Consider the following 27,925-nt stretch of genomic DNA (forward strand, 5'->3'; position numbering starts at 1 on the left):
TCTCAGATTGATACACTTTCAGATTGATTCACTTTCAGATTGATTCACTCTCAGATTAATTCATTCTCAGATTTATTCACTTTCAGACTGATTCACTCTCAGATTGATTCACTTTCAGATTGAGTCACTCTCAGATTGATACACTCTCAGATTGCTACACTGTCAGATTGAGTCACTCTCAGATTGAATCACTCTCAGATTGATACACTCTCAGATTGCTACACTCTCAGATTGATTCACTCTCAGATTGATTCACTCCCAGATTGATTGACTCTCAGATTGCTACACTCTCAGATTGATTCACTTTCAGATTAATACACTTTCAGATTGATACACTTTCAGATTGATTCACTCTCAGATTGATTCACTCTCAGATTGATTCACTCTCAGATTGATTCACTTTTAGATTGATTCACTTTCAGATTGATTCACTCTCAGATTGATTCACTCTCAGACTGATTCACTCTCAGATTGATTCACAATCAGATTGCTGCACTCTCAGATTGATTCACTTTCGGATTGATACACTCTCTGATTGATACACTCTCAGATTGCTACACTCTCAGATTGATTCACTTTCAGATTAATACACTTTCAGATTGATTCGCTTTCAGATTGATCCACTCTCAGATTGATTCACTTTCAGATTGATTCACTCTCAGATTGATTGACTCTCAGATTGATTCACGCTCAGATTGATTCACTTTTAGATTGATTCACTTTCAGATTGATTCACTCTCAGATTGATTCACTCTCAGACTGATTCACTCTCAGACTGATTCACTTTTAGATTGATTCACTCTCACATTGATTCAATCTCAGATTGATGCACAGACTGATTCACTCTCAGATTGATTCACTCTCAGATTGATTCACTCTCAGGTTGATTCACTCTCAGGTTGATTCACTCTCAGGCTGATTCAATCTCAGATTGATTCACTCTCACATTGATTCACTCTCAGATTGTTTCACTATCAGATTGATACACTCTCACATTGATTCACTTTCAGGTTGATTCACTCTCAGATTGATTCACTCTCAGACTGATTCACTCTCAGACTGATTCACTCTTCGATTGATTCACTCTCAGATTGATTCACTTTTAGATTGATTCACTCTCACATTGATTCAATCTCAGATTGATGCACAGACTGATTCACTCTCAGATTGATTCACTCTCAGATTGATTACTCGCAAATTGATTCACTTTCAGATTGATTCACTTTCAGATTGGTTCACTCGCAAATTGATTCACTCTCAGATTGACACACTCTCAGATTGATTCACCCTCAGATTGATTCACTCTCAGATTGATACACTTTCAGATTGATTCACTTTCAGATTGATTCACTCTCAGATTGATTCACTCTCAGATTGATACACTCTCAGATTAATTCATTCTCAGATTGATTCACTTTCAGACTGATTCACTCTCAGATTGATTCACTTTCAGATTGAGTCACTCTCAGATTGATACACTCTCAGATTGCGACACTGTCAGATTGAGTCACTCTCAGATTGTGTCACTCTCAGATTGATACACTCTCAGATTGCTACACTCTCAGATTGATTCACTCTCAGATTGATTCACTCCCAGATTGATTCACTTTTAGATTGATTCACTTTCAGATTGATTCACTCTCAGATTGATTCACTCTCAGACTGATTCACTCTCAGATTGATTCACAATCAGATTACTGCACTCTCAGATTGATTCACTTTCGGATTGATACACTCTCTGATTGATACACTCTCAGATTGCTACACTCTCAGATTGATTCACTTTCAGATTAATACACTTTCAGATTGATTCGCTTTCAGATTGATCCACTCTCAGATTGATTCACTTTCAGATTGATTCACTCTCAGATTGATTGACTCTCAGATTGATTCACGCTCAGATTGATTCACTTTTAGATTGATTGACTTTCAGATTGATTCACTCTCAGATTGATTCACTCTCAGACTGATTCACTCTCAGACTGATTCACTTTTAGATTGATTCACTCTCACACTGATTCAATCTCAGATTGATGCACAGACTGATTCACTCTCAGATTGATTCACTCTCAGATTGATTCACTCTCAGGTTGATTCACTCTCAGGTTGATTCACTCTCAGGCTGATTCAATCTCAGATTGATTCACTCTCACATTGATTCACTCTCAGATTGTTTCACTATCAGATTGATACACTCTCACATTGATTCACTTTCAGGTTGATTCACTCTCAGATTGATTCACTCTCAGACTGATTCACTCTCAGACTGATTCACTCTTCGATTGATTGACTCTCAGATTAATTCACTTTTAGATTGATTCACTCTCACATTGATTCAATCTCAGATTGATGCACAGACTGATTCACTCTCAGATTGATTCACTCTCAGATTGATTACTCGCAAATTGATTCACTTTCAGATTGATTCACTTTCAGATTGGTTCACTCGCAAATTGATTCACTCTCAGATTGACACACTCTCAGATTGATTCACCCTCAGATTGATTCACTCTCAGATTGATACACTTTCAGATTGATTCACTTTCAGATTGATTCACTCTCAGATTGATTCACTCTCAGATTGATACACTCTCAGATTAATTCATTCTCAAATTGATTCACTTTCAGACTGATTCACTCTCAGATTGATTCACTTTCAGATTGAGTCACTCTCAGATTGATACACTCTCAGATTGCTACACTGTCAGATTGAGTCACTCTCAGATTGTGTCACTCTCAGATTGATACACTCTCAGATTGCTACACTCTCAGATTGATTCACTCTCAGATTGATTCACTCCCAGATTGATTGACTCTCAGATTGCTACACTCTCAGATTGATTCACTTTCAGATTAATACACTTTCAGATTGATACACTTTCTGATTGATTCACTCTCAGATTGATTCACTCTCAGATTGATTCACTCTCAGATTGATTCACTTTTAGATTGATTCACTTTCAGATTGATTCACTCTCAGATTGATTCACTCTCAGACTGATTCACTCTCAGATTGATTCACAATCAGATTGCTGCACTCTCAGATTGATTCACTTTCGGATTGATACACTCTCTGATTGATACACTCTCAGATTGCTACACTCTCAGATTGATTCACTTTCAGATTAATACACTTTCAGATTGATTCGCTTTCAGATTGATTCACTCTCAGATTGATTCACTTTCAGATTGATTCTCTCTCAGATTGATTCACTCTCAGATGATTCACGCTCAGATTGATTCACTTTTAGATTGATTCACTTTCAGATTGATTCACTCTCAGATTGATTCACTCTCAGACTGATTCACTCTCAGACTGATTCACTCTTCGATTGATTCACTCTCAGATTGATTCACTTTTAGATTGATTCACTCTCACATTGATTCAATCTCAGATTGATGCACAGACTGATTCACTCTCAGATTGATTCACTCTCAGATTGATTACTCGCAAATTCATTCACTTTCAGATTGATTCACTTTCAGATTGGTTCACTCGCAAATTGATTCACTCTCAGATTGACACACTCTCAGATTGATTCACCCTCAGATTGATTCACTCTCAGATTGATACACTTTCAGATTGATTCACTTTCAGATTGATTCACTCTCAGATTAATTCATTCTCAGATTTATTCACTTTCAGACTGATTCACTCTCAGATTGATTCACTTTCAGATTGAGTCACTCTCAGATTGATACACTCTCAGATTGCTACACTGTCAGATTGAGTCACTCTCAGATTGAATCACTCTCAGATTGATACACTCTCAGATTGCTACACTCTCAGATTGATTCACTCTCAGATTGATTCACTCCCAGATTGATTGACTCTCAGATTGCTACACTCTCAGATTGATTCACTTTCAGATTAATACACTTTCAGATTGATACACTTTCAGATTGATTCACTCTCAGATTGATTCACTCTCAGATTGATTCACTCTCAGATTGATTCACTTTTAGATTGATTCACTTTCAGATTGATTCACTCTCAGATTGATTCACTCTCAGACTGATTCACTCTCAGATTGATTCACAATCAGATTGCTGCACTCTCAGATTGATTCACTTTCGGATTGATACACTCTCTGATTGATACACTCTCAGATTGCTACACTCTCAGATTGATTCACTTTCAGATTAATACACTTTCAGATTGATTCGCTTTCAGATTGATCCACTCTCAGATTGATTCACTTTCAGATTGATTCACTCTCAGATTGATTGACTCTCAGATTGATTCACGCTCAGATTGATTCACTTTTAGATTGATTCACTTTCAGATTGATTCACTCTCAGATTGATTCACTCTCAGACTGATTCACTCTCAGACTGATTCACTTTTAGATTGATTCACTCTCACATTGATTCAATCTCAGATTGATGCACAGACTGATTCACTCTCAGATTGATTCACTCTCAGATTGATTCACTCTCAGGTTGATTCACTCTCAGGTTGATTCACTCTCAGGCTGATTCAATCTCAGATTGATTCACTCTCACATTGATTCACTCTCAGATTGTTTCACTATCAGATTGATACACTCTCACATTTATTCACTTTCAGGTTGATTCACTCTCAGATTGATTCACTCTCAGACTGATTCACTCTCAGACTGATTCACTCTTCGATTGATTCACTCTCAGATTGATTCACTTTTAGATTGATTCACTCTCACATTGATTCAATCTCAGATTGATGCACAGACTGATTCACTCTCAGATTGATTCACTCTCAGATTGATTACTTTCAAATTGATTCACTTTCAGATTGATTCACTTTCAGATTGGTTCACTCGCAAATTGATTCACTCTCAGATTGACACACTCTCAGATTGATTCACCCTCAGATTGATTCACTCTCAGATTGATACACTTTCAGATTGATTCACTTTCAGATTGATTCACTCTCAGATTGATTCACTCTCAGATTGATACACTCTCAGATTAATTCATTCTCAGATTGATTCACTTTCAGACTGATTCACTCTCAGATTGATTCACTTTCAGATTGAGTCACTCTCAGATTGATACACTCTCAGATTGCGACACTGTCAGATTGAGTCACTCTCAGATTGTGTCACTCTCAGATTGATACACTCTCAGATTGCTACACTCTCAGATTGATTCACTCTCAGATTGATTCACTCCCAGATTGATTGACTCTCAGATTGCGACACTCTCAGATTGATTCACTTTCAGATTAATACACTTTCAGATTGATACACTTTCAGATTGATTCACTCTCAGATTGATTCACTCTCAGATTGATTCACTCTCAGATTGATTCACTCTCAGACTGATTCACTCTCAGACTGATTCACTGTTCGATTGATTCACTCTCAGATTGATTCACTTTTAGATTGATTCACTCTCACATTGATTCAATCTCAGATTGATGCACAGACTGATTCACTCTCAGATTGATTCACTCTCAGATTGATTCCTCGCAAATTGATTCACTTTCAGATTGATTCACTTTTAGATTGATTCACTCTCACATTGATTCAATCTCAGATTGATGCACAGACTGATTCACTCTCAGATTGATTCACTCTCAGATTGATTCACTCTCAGATTGTTTCACTCTCAGATTGATTCACTCTCAGATTGACACACTCTCAGATTGATTCACTCACAGGTTGATTCACTCTCAGATTGATTCACTCGCAGATTGATTCACTCGCAGATTGATTCACTCTCAGATTGATTCACTTTCAGATTGATTCACTCTCAGATTGATTCCCTCTCAGATAGATTCAGTCGCAGATTGATTCACTCTCTGATTGATTTACTTTCAGATTGATTCACTCTTAGATTGATTCACTCTCAGATTGATTCACTTTCAGATTGATTCACTCTCAGATTGATTCACTCTCAGATTGATTCACGCTCAGATTGATTCACTTTTAGATTGATTCACTTTCAGATTGATTCACTCTCAGATTGATTCACTCTTCGATTGATTCACTCTCAGATTGATTCACTTTTAGATTGATTCACTCTCACATTGATTCAATCTCAGATTGATGCACAGACTGATTCACTCTCAGATTGATTCACTCTCAGATTGACTCACTCTCAGGTTGATTCACTCTCAGGTTGATTCACTCTCAGGTTGATTCAATCTCAGATTGATTCACTCTCACATTGATTCACTCTCAGATTGTTTCACTATCAGATTGATACACTCTCACATTGATTCACTTTCAGGTTGATTCACTCTCAGATTGATTCACTCTCAGTTTGATTCACTCTCACATTGATTCACTCTCACATTGATTCACTCTCAGATTGTTTCACTTTCAGATTGATACACTCTCAGATTGATTCACTCTCAGATTGATTCACTCTCAGATTGATTCACTCTCAGATTGTTTCACTCTCAGATTGTTTCACTCTCAGATTGTTTCACTCTCAGATTGATTCCCTCTCAGATTGATTCAGTCGCAGATTGATTCACTCTCTGATTGATTCACTTTCAGATTGATTAGTCTGAAGTTGATTCACTCTCAGATTAATTCACTGAGATTGATTCACTCTCAGATTGATTACTCGCAAATTGATTCACTTTCAGATTGATTCACTTTCAGATTGGTTCACTCTCAAATTGATTCACTCTCAGATTGACACACTCTCAGATTGATTCACCCTCAGTTTAATTCACTCTCAGATTGATACACTTTCAGATTGATTCACTTTCAGATTGATTCACTCTCAGATTGATTCACTCTCAGATTGATACACTCTTAGATTAATTCATTCTCAGATTGATTCACTTTCAGAGTGATTCACTCTCAGATTAATTCATTCTCAGATTGATTCACTTTCAGACTGATTCACTCTCAGATTGATTCACTTTCAGATTGAGTCACTCTCAGATTGAGACACTCTCAGATTACTACACTGTCAGATTGAGTCACTCTCAGATTGAGTCACTCTCAGATTGATACACTCTCAGATTGCTACACTCTCAGATTGATTCACTCTCAGATTGATTCACTCCCAAATTGATTGACTCTCAGATTGCTACACTCTCAGATTGATTCACTTTCAGATTAATACAATTTCAGATTGATTCACTTTCAGATTGATTCACTCTCAGATTGATTCACTTTCAGATTGATTCACTCTCAGATTGATTCACTCTCAGATTGATTCACTCTCAGATTGATTCACTCTCAGACTGATTCACTCTTCGATTGATTCACTCTCAGATTGATTCAATTTTAGATTGATTCACACTCACATTGATTCAATATCAGATTGATGCACAGACTGATTCAATCTCAGGTTGATGCACAGATTGATTTACTCTCCGATTGATTCACTCTCAGATTGATTCACTCTCAGGTTGATTCACTCTCAGGTTGATTCATTGAGATTGATTCACTCTCAGATTGATTTCTCACAAATTGATTCACTTTCAGATTGATTCACTCTCAGATTGATACACTTTCAGATTGATTCACTTTCAGATTGATTCACTCTCAGATTGATTCACTTTCAGATTGATTCACTCTCAGATTTATTCACGCTCAATTGATTCACTCTCAGATTGATTCACTCTCAGATAGATTCATTCTCAGTTTGATTCACTAAAAGACTGACTTCTCTCAGATTGATACATTTTCAGATTGATTAGTCTAAGGTTGATTCACTCTCAGATTAATTAATTGAGAGATTCACTCTCAGATTGATTTCTCACAAATTGCTTCTCTTTCAGATTGATTCACTCTCAGATTGATACACTTTAAGATTGATTCACTTTCAGATTGATTCACTCTCAGATTAATTCACTTTCAGATTGATTCACTCAGATTTATTCACGCTCAGATTGATTCACTCTCAGATTGATTCACTCTCAGACTGATTCACTCTCAGACTGATTCACTCTCAGAATGATTCACTCTCAGATTGATTCACTCTCAGATTGATTCACTCTTAGATTGATTCACTCTCAGATTGATTCCATCTCAGTTTGATGCACTCTCCGATTGATTCACTCACAGATTGATTCACTCTCACATTGATGCACTCTCAGATTAATTCACTCTCAGATTGATTCACTTTCAGATTGATACACTCTCAGATTGCTACACTCTCAGATTGATTCACTCTCAGATTGATTCACAATCAGATTGCTGCACTCTCAGCTTGATTCACTTTCGGATTGATGCACTCTCTGATTGATACACTCTCAGATTGATTCACTTTCAGATTAATACACTTTCAGATTGATTCGCTTTCAGATTGATTCACTCTCAGATTGATTCACTTTCAGATTGATTCACTCTCAGATTGATTCACACTCAGATTGATTCACTTTTAGATTGATTCACTTTGAGATTGATTCACTCTCAGACTGATTCACTCTTCGATTGATTCACTCTCAGATTGATTCACTTTTAGATTGATTCACTCTCACATTGATTCAATCTCAGATTGATGCACAGACTGATTCATTCTCAGATTGATTCACTCTCAGATTGATTCCTCGCAAATTGATTCACTTTCAGATTGATTCACTTTTAGATTGATTCACTCTCACATTGATTCAATCTCAGATTGATGCACAGACTGATTCACTCTCAGATTGATTCACTCTCAGGTTGATTCACTCTCAGGTTGATTCACTCTCAGGTTGATTCAATCTCAGATTGATGCACACTCAGATTGATTCACTCTCACATTGATTCACTCTCACATTGATTCACTCTCAGATTGTTTCACTATCAGATTGATACACTCTCAGATTGAATCACTTTCAGGTTGATTCACTCTCAGATTGATTCACTCTCAGATTGATTCACTCTCACATTGATTCGCTCTCACATTGATTCACTCTCAGATTGATACACTTTAAGATTGATTCACTTTCAGATTGATTCACTCTCAGATTGATTCACTTTCAGATTGATTCACTCTCAGATTTATTCACGCTCAGATTGATTCACTCTCAGATTGATTCACTCGAAAGCTGATTCACTTCCAGATTGATACACTCTTAGATTGATTCACTCTCAGATTGATTCCATCTCAGTTTGATGCACTTTCAGGTTGATTCACTCGCAGATTGATTCACTCTCACATTGATGCACTCTCAGATTAATTCACTCTCAGATTGATTCACTTTCAGATTGATACACTCTCAGATTGCTACACTCTCAGATTGATTCACTCTCAGATTGATTCACAATCAGATTGCTGCACTCTCAGATTGATTCACTTTCGGATTGATGCACTCTCTGATTGATACACTCTCAGATTGATTCACTTTCAGATTAATACACTTTCAGATTGATTCACTTTGAGATTGATTCACTCTCACATTGATTCACTTTCAGATTGATTCACTCTCAGATTGATTCACGCTCAGATTGATTCACTTTTAGATTGATTCACTTTCAGATTGATTCACTCTCAGATTGATTCACTCTCAGACTGATTCACTCTCAGACTGATTCACTGTTCGATTGATTCACTCTCAGATTGATTCACTTTTAGATTGATTCACTCTCACATTGATTCAATCTCAGATTGATGCACAGACTGATTCACTCTCAGATTGATTCACTCTCAGATTGATTCCTCGCAAATTGATTCACTTTCAGATTGATTCACTTTTAGATTGATTCACTCTCACATTGATTCAATCTCAGATTGATGCACAGACTGATTCACTCTCAGATTGATTCACTCTCAGATTGATTCACTCTCAGATTGTTTCACTCTCAGATTGATTCACTCTCAGATTGACACACTCTCAGATTGATTCACTCACAGGTTGATTCACTCTCAGATTGATTCACTCGCAGATTGATTCACTCGCAGATTGATTCACTCTCAGATTGATTCACTTTCAGATTGATTCACTCTCAGATTGATTCCCTCTCAGATAGATTCAGTCGCAGATTGATTCACTCTCTGATTGATTTACTTTCAGATTGATTCACTCTTAGATTGATTCACTCTCAGATTGATTCACTTTCAGATTGATTCACTCTCAGATTGATTCACTCTCAGATTGATTCACGCTCAGATTGATTCACTTTTAGATTGATTCACTTTCAGATTGATTCACTCTCAGATTGATTCACTCTTCGATTGATTCACTCTCAGATTGATTCACTTTTAGATTGATTCACTCTCACATTGATTCAATCTCAGATTGATGCACAGACTGATTCACTCTCAGATTGATTCACTCTCAGATTGACTCACTCTCAGGTTGATTCACTCTCAGGTTGATTCAATCTCAGATTGATTCACTCTCACATTGATTCACTCTCAGATTGTTTCACTATCAGATTGATACACTCTCACATTGATTCACTTTCAGGTTGATTCACTCTCAGATTGATTCACTCTCAGTTTGATTCACTCTCACATTGATTCACTCTCACATTGATTCACTCTCAGATTGTTTCACTTTCAGATTGATACACTCTCAGATTGATTCACTCTCAGATTGATTCACTCTCAGATTGATTCACTCTCAGATTGTTTCACTCTCAGATTGTTTCACTCTCAGATTGTTTCACTCTCAGATTGATTCCCTCTCAGATTGATTCAGTCGCAGATTGATTCACTCTCTGATTGATTCACTTTCAGATTGATTAGTCTGAAGTTGATTCACTCTCAGATTAATTCACTGAGATTGATTCACTCTCAGATTGATTACTCGCAAATTGATTCACTTTCAGATTGATTCACTTTCAGATTGGTTCACTCTCAAATTGATTCACTCTCAGATTGACACACTCTCAGATTGATTCACCCTCAGTTTAATTCACTCTCAGATTGATACACTTTCAGATTGATTCACTTTCAGATTGATTCACTCTCAGATTGATTCACTCTCAGATTGATACACTCTTAGATTAATTCATTCTCAGATTGATTCACTTTCAGACTGATTCACTCTCAGATTGATTCACTTTCAGATTGAGTCACTCTCAGATTGAGACACTCTCAGATTACTACACTGTCAGATTGAGTCACTCTCAGATTGAGTCACTCTCAGATTGATACACTCTCAGATTGCTACACTCTCAGATTGATTCACTCTCAGATTGATTCACTCCCAAATTGATTGACTCTCAGATTGCTACACTCTCAGATTGATTCACTTTCAGATTAATACAATTTCAGATTGATTCACTTTCAGATTGATTCACTCTCAGATTGATTCACTTTCAGATTGATTCACTCTCAGATTGATTCACTCTCAGATTGATTCACTCTCAGACTGATTCACTCTTCGATTGATTCACTCTCAGATTGATTCAATTTTAGATTGATTCACACTCACATTGATTCAATATCAGATTGATGCACAGACTGATTCAATCTCAGGTTGATGCACAGATTGATTTACTCTCCGATTGATTCACTCTCAGATTGATTCACTCTCAGGTTGATTCACTCTCAGGTTGATTCATTGAGATTGATTCACTCTCAGATTGATTTCTCACAAATTGATTCACTTTCAGATTGATTCACTCTCAGATTGATACACTTTCAGATTGATTCACTTTCAGATTGATTCACTCTCAGATTGATTCACTTTCAGATTGATTCACTCTCAGATTTATTCACGCTCAATTGATTCACTCTCAGATTGATTCACTCTCAGATAGATTCATTCTCAGTTTGATTCACTAAAAGACTGACTTCTCTCAGATTGATACATTTTCAGATTGATTAGTCTAAGGTTGATTCACTCTCAGATTAATTAATTGAGAGATTCACTCTCAGATTGATTTCTCACAAATTGCTTCTCTTTCAGATTGATTCACTCTCAGATTGATACACTTTAAGATTGATTCACTTTCAGATTGATTCACTCTCAGATTAATTCACTTTCAGATTGATTCACTCAGATTTATTCACGCTCAGATTGATTCACTCTCAGATTGATTCACTCTCAGACTGATTCACTCTCAGACTGATTCACTCTCAGAATGATTCACTCTCAGATTGATTCACTCTCAGATTGATTCACTCTCAGACTGATTCACTCTCAGATTGATTCACTCTCAGATTGATTCACAATCAGATTGCTGCACTCTCAGATTGATTCACTTTCGGATTGATGCACTCTCTGATTGATACACTCTCAGATTGATTCACTTTCAGATTAATACACTTTCAGATTGATTCGCTTTCAGATTGATTCACTCTCAGATTGATTCACTTTCAGATTGATTCACTCTCAGATTGATTCACACTCAGATTGATTCACTTTTAGATTGATTCACTTTGAGATTGATTCACTCTCAGACTGATTCACTCTTCGATTGATTCACTGTCAGATTGATTCACTTTTAGATTGATTCACTCTCACATTGATTCAATCTCAGATTGATGCACAGACTGATTCATTCTCAGATTGATTCACTCTCAGATTGATTCCTCGCAAATTGATTCACTTTCAGATTGATTCACTTTTAGATTGATTCACTCTCACATTGATTCAATCTCAGATTGATGCACAGACTGATTCACTCTCAGATTGATTCACTCTCAGGTTGATTCACTCTCAGGTTGATTCACTCTCAGGTTGATTCAATCTCAGATTGATGCACACTCAGATTGATTCACTCTCACATTGATTCACTCTCACATTGATTCACTCTCAGATTGTTTCACTATCAGATTGATACACTCTCAGATTGAATCACTTTCAGGTTGATTCACTCTCAGATTGATTCACTCTCAGATTGATTCACTCTCACATTGATTCGCTCTCACATTGATTCACTCTCAGATTGATACACTTTAAGATTGATTCACTTTCAGATTGATTCACTCTCAGATTGATTCACTTTCAGATTGATTCACTCTCAGATTTATTCACGCTCAGATTGATTCACTCTCAGATTGATTCACTCGAAAGCTGATTCACTTCCAGATTGATACACTCTTAGATTGATTCACTCTCAGATTGATTCCATCTCAGTTTGATGCACTTTCAGGTTGATTCACTCGCAGATTGATTCACTCTCACATTGATGCACTCTCAGATTAATTCACTCTCAGATTGATTCACTTTCAGATTGATACACTCTCAGATTGCTACACTCTCAGATTGATTCACTCTCAGATTGATTCACAATCAGATTGCTGCACTCTCAGATTGATTCACTTTCGGATTGATGCACTCTCTGATTGATACACTCTCAGATTGATTCACTTTCAGATTAATACACTTTCAGATTGATTCACTTTGAGATTGATTCACTCTCAGACTGATTCACTCTTCGATTGATTCACTGTCAGATTGATTCACTCTCAGATTGATTCACTTTCAGATTAATACACTTTCAGATTGATTCGCTTTCAGATTGATTCACTCTCAGACTGATTCACTCTCAGACTGATTCACTGTTCGATTGATTCACTCTCAGATTGATTCACTTTTAGATTGATTCACTCTCACATTGATTCAATCTCAGATTGATGCACAGACTGATTCACTCTCAGATTGATTCACTCTCAGATTGATTCCTCGCAAATTGATTCACTTTCAGATTGATTCACTTTTAGATTGATTCACTCTCACATTGATTCAATCTCAGATTGATGCACAGACTGATTCACTCTCAGATTGATTCACTCTCAGATTGATTCACTCTCAGATTGTTTCACTCTCAGATTGTTTCACTCTCAGATTGACACACTCTCAGATTGATTCACTCACAGGTTGATTCACTCTCAGATTGATTCACTCGCAGATTGATTCACTCGCAGATTGATTCACTCTCAGATTGATTCACTTTCAGATTGATTCACTCTCAGATTGATTCCCTCTCAGATAGATTCAGTCGCAGATTGATTCACTCTCTGATTGATTTACTTTCAGATTGATTCACTCTTAGATTGATTCACTGTCAGATTGATTCAGTCGCAGATTGATTCACTCTCTGATTGATTCACTTTCAGATTGATTCACTCTTCGATTGATTCACTCTCAGATTGATTCAATCTCAGTTTGATGCACTCTCAGAATGATTCACTCTCAGATTGATTCACTCTCAGATTGATTCCCTCTCAGATTGATTCAGTCGCAGATTGATTCACTCTCTGATTGATGCACTCTCAGATTGATTCACTTGCAGATTGATTCACTCTCAGATAGATTCACCCTCAGTTTGATTCACTCAAAGACTGACTTCTCTCAGATTGATACATTTTCAGATTGATTAGTCTAAAGTTGATTCACTCTCAGATTAATTCATTGAGATTGATTCACTCTCAGATTGATTACTCGCAAATTGATTCACTTTCAGATTGATTCACTTTCAGATTGGTTCACTCTCAGATTGATTCACTCTCAGATTGACACACTGTCAGATTGATTCAGCCTCAGATTGATTCACTCTCAGATTGATACACTTTCAGATTGATTCACTTTCAGATTGATTCACTCTCAGATTGATTCACTCTCAGATTGATACACTCTCAGATTAATTCATTCTCAGATTGATTCACTTTCAGACTGATTCACTCTCAGATTGATTCACTTTCAGATTGAGTCACTCTCAGATTGATACACTCTCAGATTGCTACACTGTCAGATTGAGTCACTCTCAGATTGATTCACTCTCAGATTGATACACTCTCAGATTGATTGACTCTCAGATTGCTGCACTCTCAGATTGATTCACTGTCAGATTAATATACTTTCAGATTGATGCACTTTCAGATTGATTCACTCTCAGATTGATTCACTTTTAGATTGATTCACTTTCAGATTGATTCACTCTCAGATTGATTCACTCTCAGCCTGATTCACTCTCACACTGATTCACTCTTCGATTGATTCACTCTCAGATTGATTCACTTTTAGATTGATTCACACTCACATTGATTCAATATCAGATTGATGCACAGACTGATTCAATCTCAGATTGATGCACAGACTGATTTACTCTCCGATTGATTCACTCTCAGATTGATTCACTCTCAGGTTGATTCACTCTCAGGTTGATTCACTCTCAGGTTGATTCACTCTTAGATTGATTCACTCTCAGATTGATTCACTCTCAGATAGATTCATTCTCAGTTTGTTTCACTAAAAGACTGACTTCTCTCAGATTGATACATTTTCAGATTGATTAGTCTAAGGTTGATTCACTCTCAGATTAATTCATTGAAATTGATTCACTCTCAGATTGATTTCTCACAAATTGATTCACTTTCAGATTGATTCACTCTCAGATTGATACACTCTCAGACTGATTCACTCTCAGACTGATTCACTCTTCGATCGATTCACTTTTAGATTGATTCACACTCACATTGATTCAATATCAGATTGATGCACAGACTGATTCAATCTCAGATTGATGCACAGACTGATTTATTCTCCGATTGATTCACTCTCAGATTGATTCACTCTCAGGTTGATTCACTCTCAGGTTGATTCACTCTTAGATTGATTCACTCTCAGATTGATTCACTCTCAGATTGATTCACTCTCAGATTGATTCACTCTCAGATTGATTCACTCGAAAGCTGATTCACTTCCAGATTGATACACTCTTAGATTGATTCACTCTCAGATTGATTCCATCTCAGTTTGATGCACTCTCAGATTGATTCACTCGCAGATTGATTCACTCTCACATTGATGCACTCTCAGATTAATTCACTCTCAGATTGATTCACTCTCTGATTGATACACTCTCAGATTGCTACACTCTCAGATTGATTCACTTTCAGATTAATACACTTTCAGATTGATTCGCTTTCAGATTGATTCACTCTCAGATTGATTCACTCTCAGATTGATTCATGCTCAGATTGATACACTCTCAGATTGCTACACTCTCAGATTGATTCACTCTCAGATTGATTCACTCCCAGATTGATTGATTCTCAGATTGCTACACTCTCAGATTGATTCACTTTCAGATTAATATACTTTCAGATTGATTCACTTTCAGATTGATTCACTCTCAGATTGATTCACTTTTAGATTGATTCACTTTCAGATTGATTCACTCTCAGATTGATTCACTCTCAGACTGATTCACACTTCGATTGATTCACTCTCAGATTGATTCACTTTTAGATTGATTCACACTCAGATTGATTCAATATCAGATTGATGCACAGACTGATTCAATCTCAGATTGATGCACAGATTGATTTACTCTCCGATTGATTCACTCTCAGATTGATTCACTCTCAGGTTGATTCACTCTCAGGTTGATTCACTCTCAGGTTGATTTACTCTTAGATTGATTCACTCTCAGATTGATTCACTCTCAGATTGATTCACTCTCAGATAGATTCATTCTCAGTTTGTTTCACTAAAAGACTGACTTCTCTCAGATTGATACATTTTCAGATTGATTAGTCTCAGGTTGATTCACTCTCAGATTAATTCGTTGAGATTGATTCTCTCTCAGATTGATTTCTCACAAATTGATTCACTTTCAGATTGATTCACTCTCAGATTGATTTCTCACAAATTGATTCACTTTCAGATTGATTCACTCTCAGATCGATTTCTCACAAATTGATTCACTTTCAGATTAATTCACTCTCAGACTGATTCACTCTCAGACTGATTCACTCTTCGATTGATTCACTCTCAGATTGATTCACTTTTAGATTGATTCACACTCACATTGATTCAATATCAGATTGATGCACAGACTGATTCAATCTCAGATTGATGCACAGACTGATTTACTCTCCGATTGATTCACTCTCAGATTGATTCACTCTCAGGTTGATTCACTCTCAGGTTGATTCACTCTTAGATTGATTCACTCTCAGATTGATTCACTCTCAGATTGATTCACTCTCAGATTGATTCACTCTCAGATTGATTCACTCTCAGATTGATTCACTTTCAGATTGATTCACTCGAAAGCTGATTCACTTCCAGATTGATACACTCTTAGATTGATTCACTCCCAGATTGATTCCATCTCAGTTTGATGCACTCTCAGATTGATTCACTCGCAGATTGATTCACTCTCACATTGATGCACTCTCAGATTAATTCACTCTCAGATTGATTCACTTTCAGACTGATTCACTCTCAGATTGATTCACTTTCAGATTGATACTCTCTCAGATTGATACACTCTCAGATTGATTCACTCTCAGATTAATACACTTTCAGATTGATTCGCTTTCAGATTGATTCACTCTCAGATTGATTCACTTTCACATTTATTCACTCTCAGATTGATTCACGCTCAGATTGATTCACTTTTAGATTGATTCACTTTCAGATTGATTCACTCTCAGATTGATTCACTCTCAGACTGATTCACTCTCAGACTGATTCACTCTTCGATTGATTCACTCTCAGATTGATTCACTTTTAGATTGATTCACTCTCACATTGATTCAATCTCAGATTGATGCACAGACTGATTCACTCTCAGATTGATTCACTCTCAGATTGATTCCTCACAAATTGATTCACTTTCAGATTGATTCACTTTTCGATTGATTCACTCTCACATTGATTCAATCTCAGATTGATGCACAGACTGATTCACTCTCAGATTGATTTACGCTCAGATTGATTCACTCTCAGGTTGATTCACTCTCAGATTGATTCACTCTCACATTGATGCACTCTCAGATTAATTCACTCTCAGATTGATTCACTTTCAGACTGATTCACTCTCAGATTGATTCACTTTCAGATTGATACACACTCAGATTGCTACACTCTCAGATTGATTCACTCTCAGATTGATTCACAATCAGATTGCTGCACTCTCAGATTGATTCACTTTCGGATTGATACACTCTCTGATTGATACATTCTCAGATTGCTACACTCTCAGATTGATTCACTTTCAGATTAATACACTTTCAGATTGATTCACTTTTAGATTGATTCAGTCACACATTGATTCAATCTCAGATTGATGCACAGACTGATTCACTCTCAGATTGATTCACTCTCAGATTGATTCCTCGCAAATTGATTCACTTTCAGATTGATTCACTTTTAGATTGATTCACTCTCACATTGATTCAATCTCAGATTGATGCACAGACTGATTCACTCTCAGATTGATTCACTCTCAGATTGATTGACTCTCAGATTGTTTCACTCTCAGATTGTTTCACTCTCAGATTGACACACTCTCAGATTGATTCACTCACAGGTTGATTCACTCTCAGATTGATTCATTCGCAGATTGATTCACTCGCAGATTGATTCACTCTCAGATTGATTCCCTCTCAGATTGATTCAGTCGCAGATTGATTCACTCTCTGATTGATTCACTTTCAGATTGATTCACTCTTAGATTGATTCACTCTCAGATTGATTCAATCTCAGTTTGATGCACTCTCAGATTGATTCACTCTCAGATTGATTCACTCTCAGATAGATTCACCCTCAGTTTGATTCACTCAAAGACTGACTTCTCTCAGATTGATACATTTTCAGATTGATTAGTCTAAAGTTGATTCACTCTCAGATTAATTCATTGAGATTGATTCACTCTCAGATTGATTACTCGCAAATTGATTCACTTTCAGATTGATTCACTTTTAGATTGGTTCACTCTCAGATTGATTCACTCTCAGATTGACACACTGTCAGATTGATTCACCCTCAGATTGATTCAGTCGCAGATTGATTCACTCTCTGATTGATTCACTTTCAGATTGATTCACTCTTAGATTGATTCACTCTCAGATTGATTCAATCTCAGTTTGATGCACTCTCAGATTGATTCACTCTCAGATTGATTCACTCTCAGATAGATTCACCCTCAGTTTGATTCACTCAAAGACTGACTTCTCTCAGATTGATACATTTTCAGATTGATTAGTCTAAAGTTGATTCACTCTCAGATTAATCATTGAGATTGATTCACTCTCAGATTGATTACTCGCAAATTGATTCACTTTCAGATTGATTCACTTTTAGATTGGTTCACTCTCAGATTGATTCACTCTCAGATTGACACACTGTCAGATTGATTCACCCTCAGATTGATTCCCTCTCAGATTGATACACTTTCAGATTGATTCACTTTCAGATTGATTCACTCTCAGATTGATTCACTCTCAGATTGATACACTCTCAGAAAATTCATTCTCAGATTGATTCACTTTCAGACTGATTCACTCTCAGATTGATTCAATTTCAGATTGAGTCACTCTCAGATTGATACACTCTCAGATTGCTACACTGTCAGATTGAGTCACTCTCAGATTGAGTCACTCTCAGATTGATACACTCTCAGATTGCTACACTCTCAGATTGATTCACTCTCAGATTGATTCACTCCCAGATTGATTGACTCTCAGATTGCTACACACTCAGATTGATTCACTTTCAGATTAATACACTTTCAGATTGATTCACTTTCAGATTGATTCACTCTCAGATTGATTCACTTTTAGATTGATTCACTTTCAGATTGATTCACTCTCAGACTGATTCACTCTTCGATTGATTCACTCTCAGATTGATTCACTTTTAGATTGATTCACACTCACATTGATTCAATATCAGATTGATGCACAGACTGATTCAATCTCAGATTGATGCACAGACTGATTTACTCTCCGATTGATTCACTCTCAGATTGATACACTCTCAGTTGATTCACTCTCAGGTTGATTCACTCTCAGGTTGATTCACTCTTAGATTGATTCACTCTCAGATTGATTCACTCTCAGATTGATTCACTCTCAGATAGATTCATTCTCAGTTTGATTCACTAAAAGACTGACTTCTCTCAGATTGATACATTTTCAGATCGATTCACTCTCAGATAGATTCACCCTCAGTTTGATTCACTCAAAGACTGACTTCTCTTAGATTGATACATTTTCAGATTGATTAGTCTAAAGTTGATTCACTCTCAGATTAATTCATTGAGATTGATTCACTCTCAGATTGATTACTCGCAAATTGATTCACTTTCAGATTGATTCACTTTCAGATTGGTTCACTCGCAAATTGATTCACTCTCAGATTGACACACTCTCAGATTGATTCACCCTCAGATTGATTCACTCTCAGATTGATACACTCTCAGATTAATTCATTCTCAGATTGATTCACTTTCAGACTGATTCACTCTCAGATTGTTACACTGTCAGATTGAGTCACTCTCAGATTGAATCACTCTCAGATTGATACACTCTCAGATTGCTACACTCTCAGATTGATTCACTCTCAGATTGATTCACTCTCAGATTGATTCACTCTCAGATTGATTCACTTTTAGATTGATTCACTCTCACATTGATTCAATATCAGATTGATGCACAGACTGATTCAATCTCAGATTGATGCACAGACTGATTTACTCTCAGATTGATTCACTCTCAGATTGATTCACTCTCAGATTGATTCACTCTCAGGTTGATTCACTCTCAGGTTGATGCACACTCAGACTGATTCACTCTCAGATTGATTCACTCTCAGATTGATTCATTCTCAGTTTGATTCACTAAAAGACTGACTTCTCTCAGATTGATACATTTTCAGATTGATTCGTCTAAGGTTGATTCACTCTCAGATTGATTTCTCACAAATTGATTCACTTTCAGATTGATTCACTCTCAGATTGATACACTTTCAGATTGATTCACTTTCAGATTGATTCACTCTCAGATTGATTCACTTTCAGATTGATTGACTCTCAGTTTTATTCACGCTCAGATTGATTCACTCTCAGATTGATTCACTCTCAGACTGATTCACTCTCAGAATGATTCACTCTCAGAATGATTCACTCTCAGATTGATTCACTTTCAGATTGATTCACTCTCAGATTTATTCACGCTCAGATTGATTCACTCTCAGATTGATTCACTCTCAGACTGATTCACTCTCAGACTGATTCACTCTCAGAATGATTCACTCTCAGAATGATTCACTCTCAGATTGATTCACTCTCAGATTGATTCACTCTCAGATTGATTCACTTTCAGATTCATTCACTCGAAAGCTGATTCACTTCCAGATTGATACACTCTTAGATTGATTCACTCTCAGATTGATTCCATCTCAGTTTGATGCACTCTCAGATTGATTCACTCGCAGATTGATTCACTCTCACATTGATGCACTCTCAGATTAATTCACTCTCAGAGTGATTCACTTTCAGACTGATTCACTCTCAGATTGATTCACTTTCAGATTGATACACTCTCAGATTGCTACACTCTCAGATTGATTCACTCTCAGATTGATTCACAATCAGATTGCTGCACTCTCAGATTGATTCACTTTCGGATTGATACACTCTCTGATTGATACACTCTCAGATTGCTACACTCTCAGATTGATTCACGCTCAGATTGATTCACTTTTAGATTGATTCACTTTCAGATTGATTCACTCTCAGATTGATTCACTCTCAGACTGATTCACTCTCAGACTGATTCACTCTTCGATTGATTCACTCTCAGATTGATTCACTTTTAGATTGATTCACTCTCACATTGATTCAGTCTCAGATTGATACACAGACTGATTCACTCTCAGATTGATTCACTCTCAGATTGATTACTCGCAAATTGATTCACTTTCAGATTGATTCACTTTTAGATTGATTCACTCTCACATTGATTCAATCTCAGATTGATGCACAAACTGATTCACTCTCAGATTGATTCACTCTCAGATTGATTCACTCTCAGATTGATTCAATCTCAGATTGATGCACACTCAGACTGATTCACACTCAGATAGATTCACTCTCAGATTGATTCACTTTCAGGTTGATTCACTCTCAGATTGATTCACTCTCACATTGATTCACTCTCACATTGATTCACTCTCACATTGATTCACTCTCAGATTGTTTCACTCTCAGATTGATTCACTCTCAGATTGATTCACTCTCAGATTGATTCACTTTCAGACTGATTCACTCTCAGATTGATTCACTTTCAGATTGAGTAACTCTCAGATTGATACTCTCTCAGATTGCTACACATGTCAGATTGAGTCACTCTCAGATTGAGTCACTCTCAGATTGATACACTCTCAGATTGCTACACTCTCAGATTGATTCACTCTCAGATTGATTCACTCCCAGATTGATTGACTCTCAGATTGCTACACTCTCAGATTGATTCACTTTCAGATTGATTCGCTCTCAGATTGATTCACGCTCAGATTGATACACTTTCAGATTTATTCACTCTCAGATTGATCCACTCTCAGATTAATTCACTCTCAGATTGATTCACTTTCAGATTAATAAACTTTCAGATTGATTCACTCTCACATTGATTCACTCTCAGATTGTTTCACTCTCAGATTGATTCACTCTCAGATTGATTCACTCTCAGATTGATTCACTTTCAGACTGATTCACTCTCAGATTGATTCACTTTCAGATTGAGTAACTCTCAGATTGATACACTCTCAGATTGCTACACATGTCAGATTGAGTCACTCTCAGATTGAGTCACTCTCAGATTGATACACTCTCAGATTGCTACACTCTCAGATTGATTCACTCTCAGATTGATTCACTCCCAGATTGATTGACTCTCAGATTGCTACACTCTCAGATTGATTCACTTTCAGATTGATTCGCTCTCAGATTGATTCACGCTCAGATTGATACACTTTCAGATTTATTCACTCTCAGATTGATCCACTCTCAGATTAATTCACTCTCAGATTGATTCACTTTCAGATTAATAAACTTTCAGATTGATTCACTCTCAGATTGATTCACTCTTAGACTGATTCACTCTCAGATTGATTCACTCTCAGATTGATTCACGCTCAGATTGATTCACTTTCAGATTGATTCACTTTCAGATTGATTCACTGTCAGATTGATTCACTCTCAGATTGATTCACTCAGATTGATTCACTCACAGATTGATTACTCTCAGATTTATTCACTGTCACATGGTTTCACTCTCAGATTTGTTCACTCTCAGATTGATTCACTCACAGATTGATTCACTCTCAGATTGATTCACTCTCAGATTGGTTCACTCTCAGATTGATGCACACTCAGATTGATTACTCTCAGATTGTTTCACTCTCAGATCAATTACTCTCAGATTGATTCATTCACGGAATGATGCACTCTCAGATTGTGTCTCATGTTGATTCACTCTCAGTTTGACGCACTCCCAGATTGATACATTCTCAGATTGATACCCTCTTCCAGTGACATTTTTTCAGATTTTACACATTCAGACTGATTACTTTCACAATAATTCACTCTCAGATTGATTATTCTCAGACTGCTTCACTCTCAAATTGATACACTCTCTGATTGGTTCACTCTCTGATTGAGGCATTCTCAGAATGTTACACTCTCAGCCTGATTACTCGCATTGATTCACTCAAATTGAAGTACTCTTACATTGATACAGTCTCAAACTGATTACTCTCAGATTGGTTCACTCCCAGATTGATTCACTCTCAGATTGAAGCATCTCAGAATAAGTCACTCTGAGATTGATACACTCTCAGGTTGTTTCACTCTCAGAATTATTCACTCTCAGACTGATTCACTTTCAGTTTGATGCATTCCCAGAATACTTCGATTACTCTCAGATTGATACGTTCTCAAATGGATGCATTTTTTCGTTGACATACATTCAGATTTATACACATTCAGACTGATTACTTTCATAATAATTCACTTTCAGATTGATTACTCTCAGATTGATTACTCTCAGCTTGATTCACTTACATATTGATTCACCCTCCGGTTGACTCACTCTCAGATTCACTCACCCAGATTGATTCACTCTCATGTTGATTTATTCACAGATTGATGCACTGTCAGATTTACTCTTAGATTGATTCATTCTCTGGTTAATTCACTCAAATTGATTCACTCTCAGACGGATTCACTCTCAGATTGATTATTCCCAGATTTATTCACTGAGATTGATTCACTCTTAGATTGGTTCACTCTGAGATTAGTTCACTCTCAGATTTATTCACTGTTAGACTGATTACCCTCAGATTGATTCACTCTCACGTTAATTCACTCAAATCAGTTCACTCTCAGATTGATTCACTCTCAGGTTAATTCACTCAGATTGATTCACTCTCAGATTGATTTACTCTCGGACTGATTCATTCTCGGACTGATTACTCTCAAATTGATTTACTCACAAATAGATTCACTCTCCGATTGATGCACTCTCAGATTGATGCACTCACAGATTGATTCACTCTTCGATTCACGCACTCTCAGAATAAGTCACTCTGAGATTGGTTCACTGTCAGATTGATTTACTCTCACATTGGATCACTCTCAGATTGATTCACTCTCAGATTGATTACGCTCAGATTTTTCACTGTCACATTGATTCACAATCACTAAGGAGAAGGTACTCAGTAAGATAATTGGGCTAAATGCAGATAAATCCCCTGGACCTGATGGCTTGCTTTCTAGGGTCTTAAGAGAAGTAGCAGCTGGGATTGTGGATGCATTGGTTGTAATATACCAAAATTCCCTAGATTCTGGAGCGGTCCCAGCAGATTGGAAAACTGCAAATGTAACGCCCCTATTTAAAAAAGGAGGCAGACAAAAAGTAGGAAACTATAGACCAGTTAGCCTAACATCTGTAGTTGGGAAAATGTTGGCGTCCATTATTAAAGAAGCAGTAGCAGGACATTTGGAAAAGCAAAATTCGGTCAGGCAGAGTCAGCATGGATTTATGAAGGGGAAGTCATGTTTGACAAATTTGCTGGAGTTCTTTGAGGATGTAACAAACAGGGTGGATGAAGGGGAACCAGTGGATGTGGTGTATTTGGACTTCCAGGAGGCATTTGACAAGGTACCACATAAAAGGTTACTGCACAAGATAAAAGTTCATGGGGTTGGGGGTAATATATTAGCATGGATAGAGGATTGGCTAACTAACAGAGAACAGAGAGTCAGGAAAAATGGTTCATTCTCTGGTTGGCAATCAGTAACTATTGGGGTGCCGCAGGGATCAGTGTTGGGACCCCAAATATTTACAATATATATTAACGACTTGGAAGAAGGGACTGAGTGTAATGTCGTCAAGTTTGCTGACGATACAAAGATGGGAGGAAAAGCAATGTGTGAGGAGGACACAAAAGATCTGCAAAAGGACATAGACAGGCTAAGTGAGTGGGCAAAAATTTGGCAGATGGAGTATAATGTTGGAAAGTGTGAGGTCATGCACTTTGGCAGAAAAAAATCAAAGAGCAAGTTATTATTTAAATGGAGAAAGATTGCAAAGTGCCGTAGTACAGCGGGACCTGGGGGTATTTGTGCATGGAACACAAAACGATAGTATGCAGGTACAGCAAGTAATCGGGAAGGCCAATGGTATCTTGCCCTTTATTGTAAAGGGGATGGATTATAAATGCTGGGAAGTCTTACTACAGCTATGCAGGGTGTTGGTGAGGCCACACCTGGAATACTACATTCAGTTTTGGTTTCCATATTTACAAAAATATATATTGCTTTGGAGGCAGGTTCACTAGGTTGATTCCGGGGATGAAGGGTTGAGTAAATTGGACCTCTATTCATTGGAATTCAGAAGAATGAGATGTGATCTTATTGAAACATATAAGATTATGAGGGGGCTTGACAAGTTGGATGCAGAGAGGATGTTTCCACTGACGGGAGACTAGAACGAGAGGGCATGATCTTAGAATATGGGGCCACCCATTTAAAACTGAGCTGAGGAGAAATTTCTTCTCTCAGAGGGTTGTAAATCTGTGGAATTCGCTGCCTCAGAGAGCTGTGGAAGCTGAGACATTGAATACATTTAAGACAGAAATAGAGAGTTTCTTAAACGATAAGGGGATAAGGGGTTATGTGGAGTGGGCGGGGAAGTGGAGCTGAGTCCATGATCGGATCAGCCATGATCTTATTGAAGAATGGAGCAGGCTCGAGGGGCTGTATGGCCTACTCCTGCTCCTATTTCTTATGTTCTCAGGTTCACTCTCAGATTTGTTCACTCTCAGATTGAAGCATCTCAGAATAAGTCACTCTGTGATTGATTCACTCTCAGAATGATTAATTCACAGATTGCTTCACTCACATATTGATTAACCCTCTGATTGATGTACTCTCAGATGGATACCCTCTCATGTTGATTTATTCTCAGTTTGATTCACTCTCAGACTGATACATTCTCAGATTGATACACTCTTTCATTGAAATGCTTCCAGATTTATACACATTCACACTGATTACTTTCATAATAATTCACTCAGATTGAATACTCTCAGATTGATTCACTCTCAGATTGGTACACTCTTAGCCTGCTTACTCTCAGATTGATTCTCTCTCAGATTCATTGGCTCTCAGAATAATTCACTCTTAGATTGATACACTCTCAAATTGATTCACTCTCAAATTGATTCACTGTCGGATTGATACACTCTCAGACTGATTACATAGAAACATAGAAACATAGAAAATAGGAGCAGTAGTGGGCCTTACAGCCCCTCGAGCCTGCACCGCCATTCAATATGATCATGGCTGTTCGTCCATCTCAACACCATATTCCTGCTTTTTCCCCATACCCCTTGATGCCTTTTATGTCTAGAAATCTATCTATCTCCTTCTTAAATGTATTCAGTGACTTGGCCTCCGTAGCCTTCTGTGGTAGAGAATTCCACAGGTTCACCACCCTCTGAGTGAAAACATTTCCCCTCATCTTGGTCCTTAATTTCCTACCCCGTATTATGAGACTGTGACCCCTTGTGCTAGACTTCCCAGCCAGGAGAAGCACCCTCCCTGCATCCAGTCTGTCCAACCCCATTAGAATTTTATACGTTTCAATTAGATCCCCTTTCATTCTTCTAAACTCTAATGAATACAGGCCTAGTCGACCCATCTCTCCTCATACAACAGTTCTGCCATCAGTCTGGTGAACCTTCACTGCACTCCCTCTATGGCAAGTATATCCTTTCTTAGGTAAGGAGACCAAAACTGCACACAATACTCCAGATGTTGTCTCACCAAGGCCCATAAAACTGGAGTAAGACATCCTTGCTCCTGCACTCAAATCCTATTGCAATGAAGGCCAACATACCCTTTGCCTTCCTAACTGCTTGCTGCACCTGCATGTTTGCTTTCAATGACTGGTGTAGAAGGACACCCAGGTCCCTTTGTACATCGACATTTCCCAAGCCATCACCATTTAAATATTACTTTGTCTTTATGTTTTTCCTAGTAAAGTGGATAGCTTCACATTTATCCACGTTATACTGCATCTGCCATGTGTTTGCCCACTCACTCAACCTATCTAAATTGCCATGCAGCATCTTTGCATGCTCCTCACAACTCATAATCCCACCTAACTTTGTGTCATCAGCAAACTTGGAAATATTAAATTTAGTTCCCTGATCCAAATTATTTATATATATTGTGAATAGCTTGGGCCCAAGCACTGGTCCCTGTGGTACCCCACTAGTCACTACCCGCCATCCCGAAAAAGACCCGTTTATTCCTACTCTCTGTTTCCTGTTAGTTTATCAAAGGCCTTCTGAAAATCCAAATACACTACATCCACTGGTTCTCCCTTATCTATTCTATCAGTTACATCTTCAAAAAACTCCAGTAGGTTTGTCAAACATGATTTTCCCTTCATAAATCCATGTTGAGTTTGTCTATTCCCATTGATATTATCTAAGTGTGCCGTTATCACATCCTTTATAATAGCATTTTCCCTACTACTGATGTTAGGCTAACCGGACTGTAGTGCCCTGATTTATCTCTCCCTCCTTTTTTAAATAGTGGGGTTACATTTGCCATGCTCCAATCTGCAGGAACTGTTCCATAATCTATAGAATTTTGGAAGATGACAACCAATGCATCTATTATTTCCATAGCTACCTCTTGTAGTATTCTGGGATGCAGATTATCAGGCCCTGGGGATTCAGTTGCATTAGTTTCTCCAGCACTATTTTCTTACTAATAATCATTTC

The 27,925-nt window shown here is 37.4% G+C and overlaps 1 protein-coding gene across 1 annotated transcript in view; it reads right to left on the reverse strand.

Moving 5' to 3' along the window:
* The window catches only part of LOC139229981 (glutamate receptor ionotropic, NMDA 2B-like), a 1,420,117-nt gene that overhangs the window by 771,900 nt on the left and 620,292 nt on the right, over positions 1 to 27,925 (reverse strand). The window lies entirely within an intron of this gene.

This window comes from Pristiophorus japonicus, chromosome 19 (genome assembly GCF_044704955.1).
Source record: "Pristiophorus japonicus isolate sPriJap1 chromosome 19, sPriJap1.hap1, whole genome shotgun sequence".
Classification (NCBI taxonomy): domain Eukaryota; kingdom Metazoa; phylum Chordata; class Chondrichthyes; family Pristiophoridae; genus Pristiophorus; species Pristiophorus japonicus.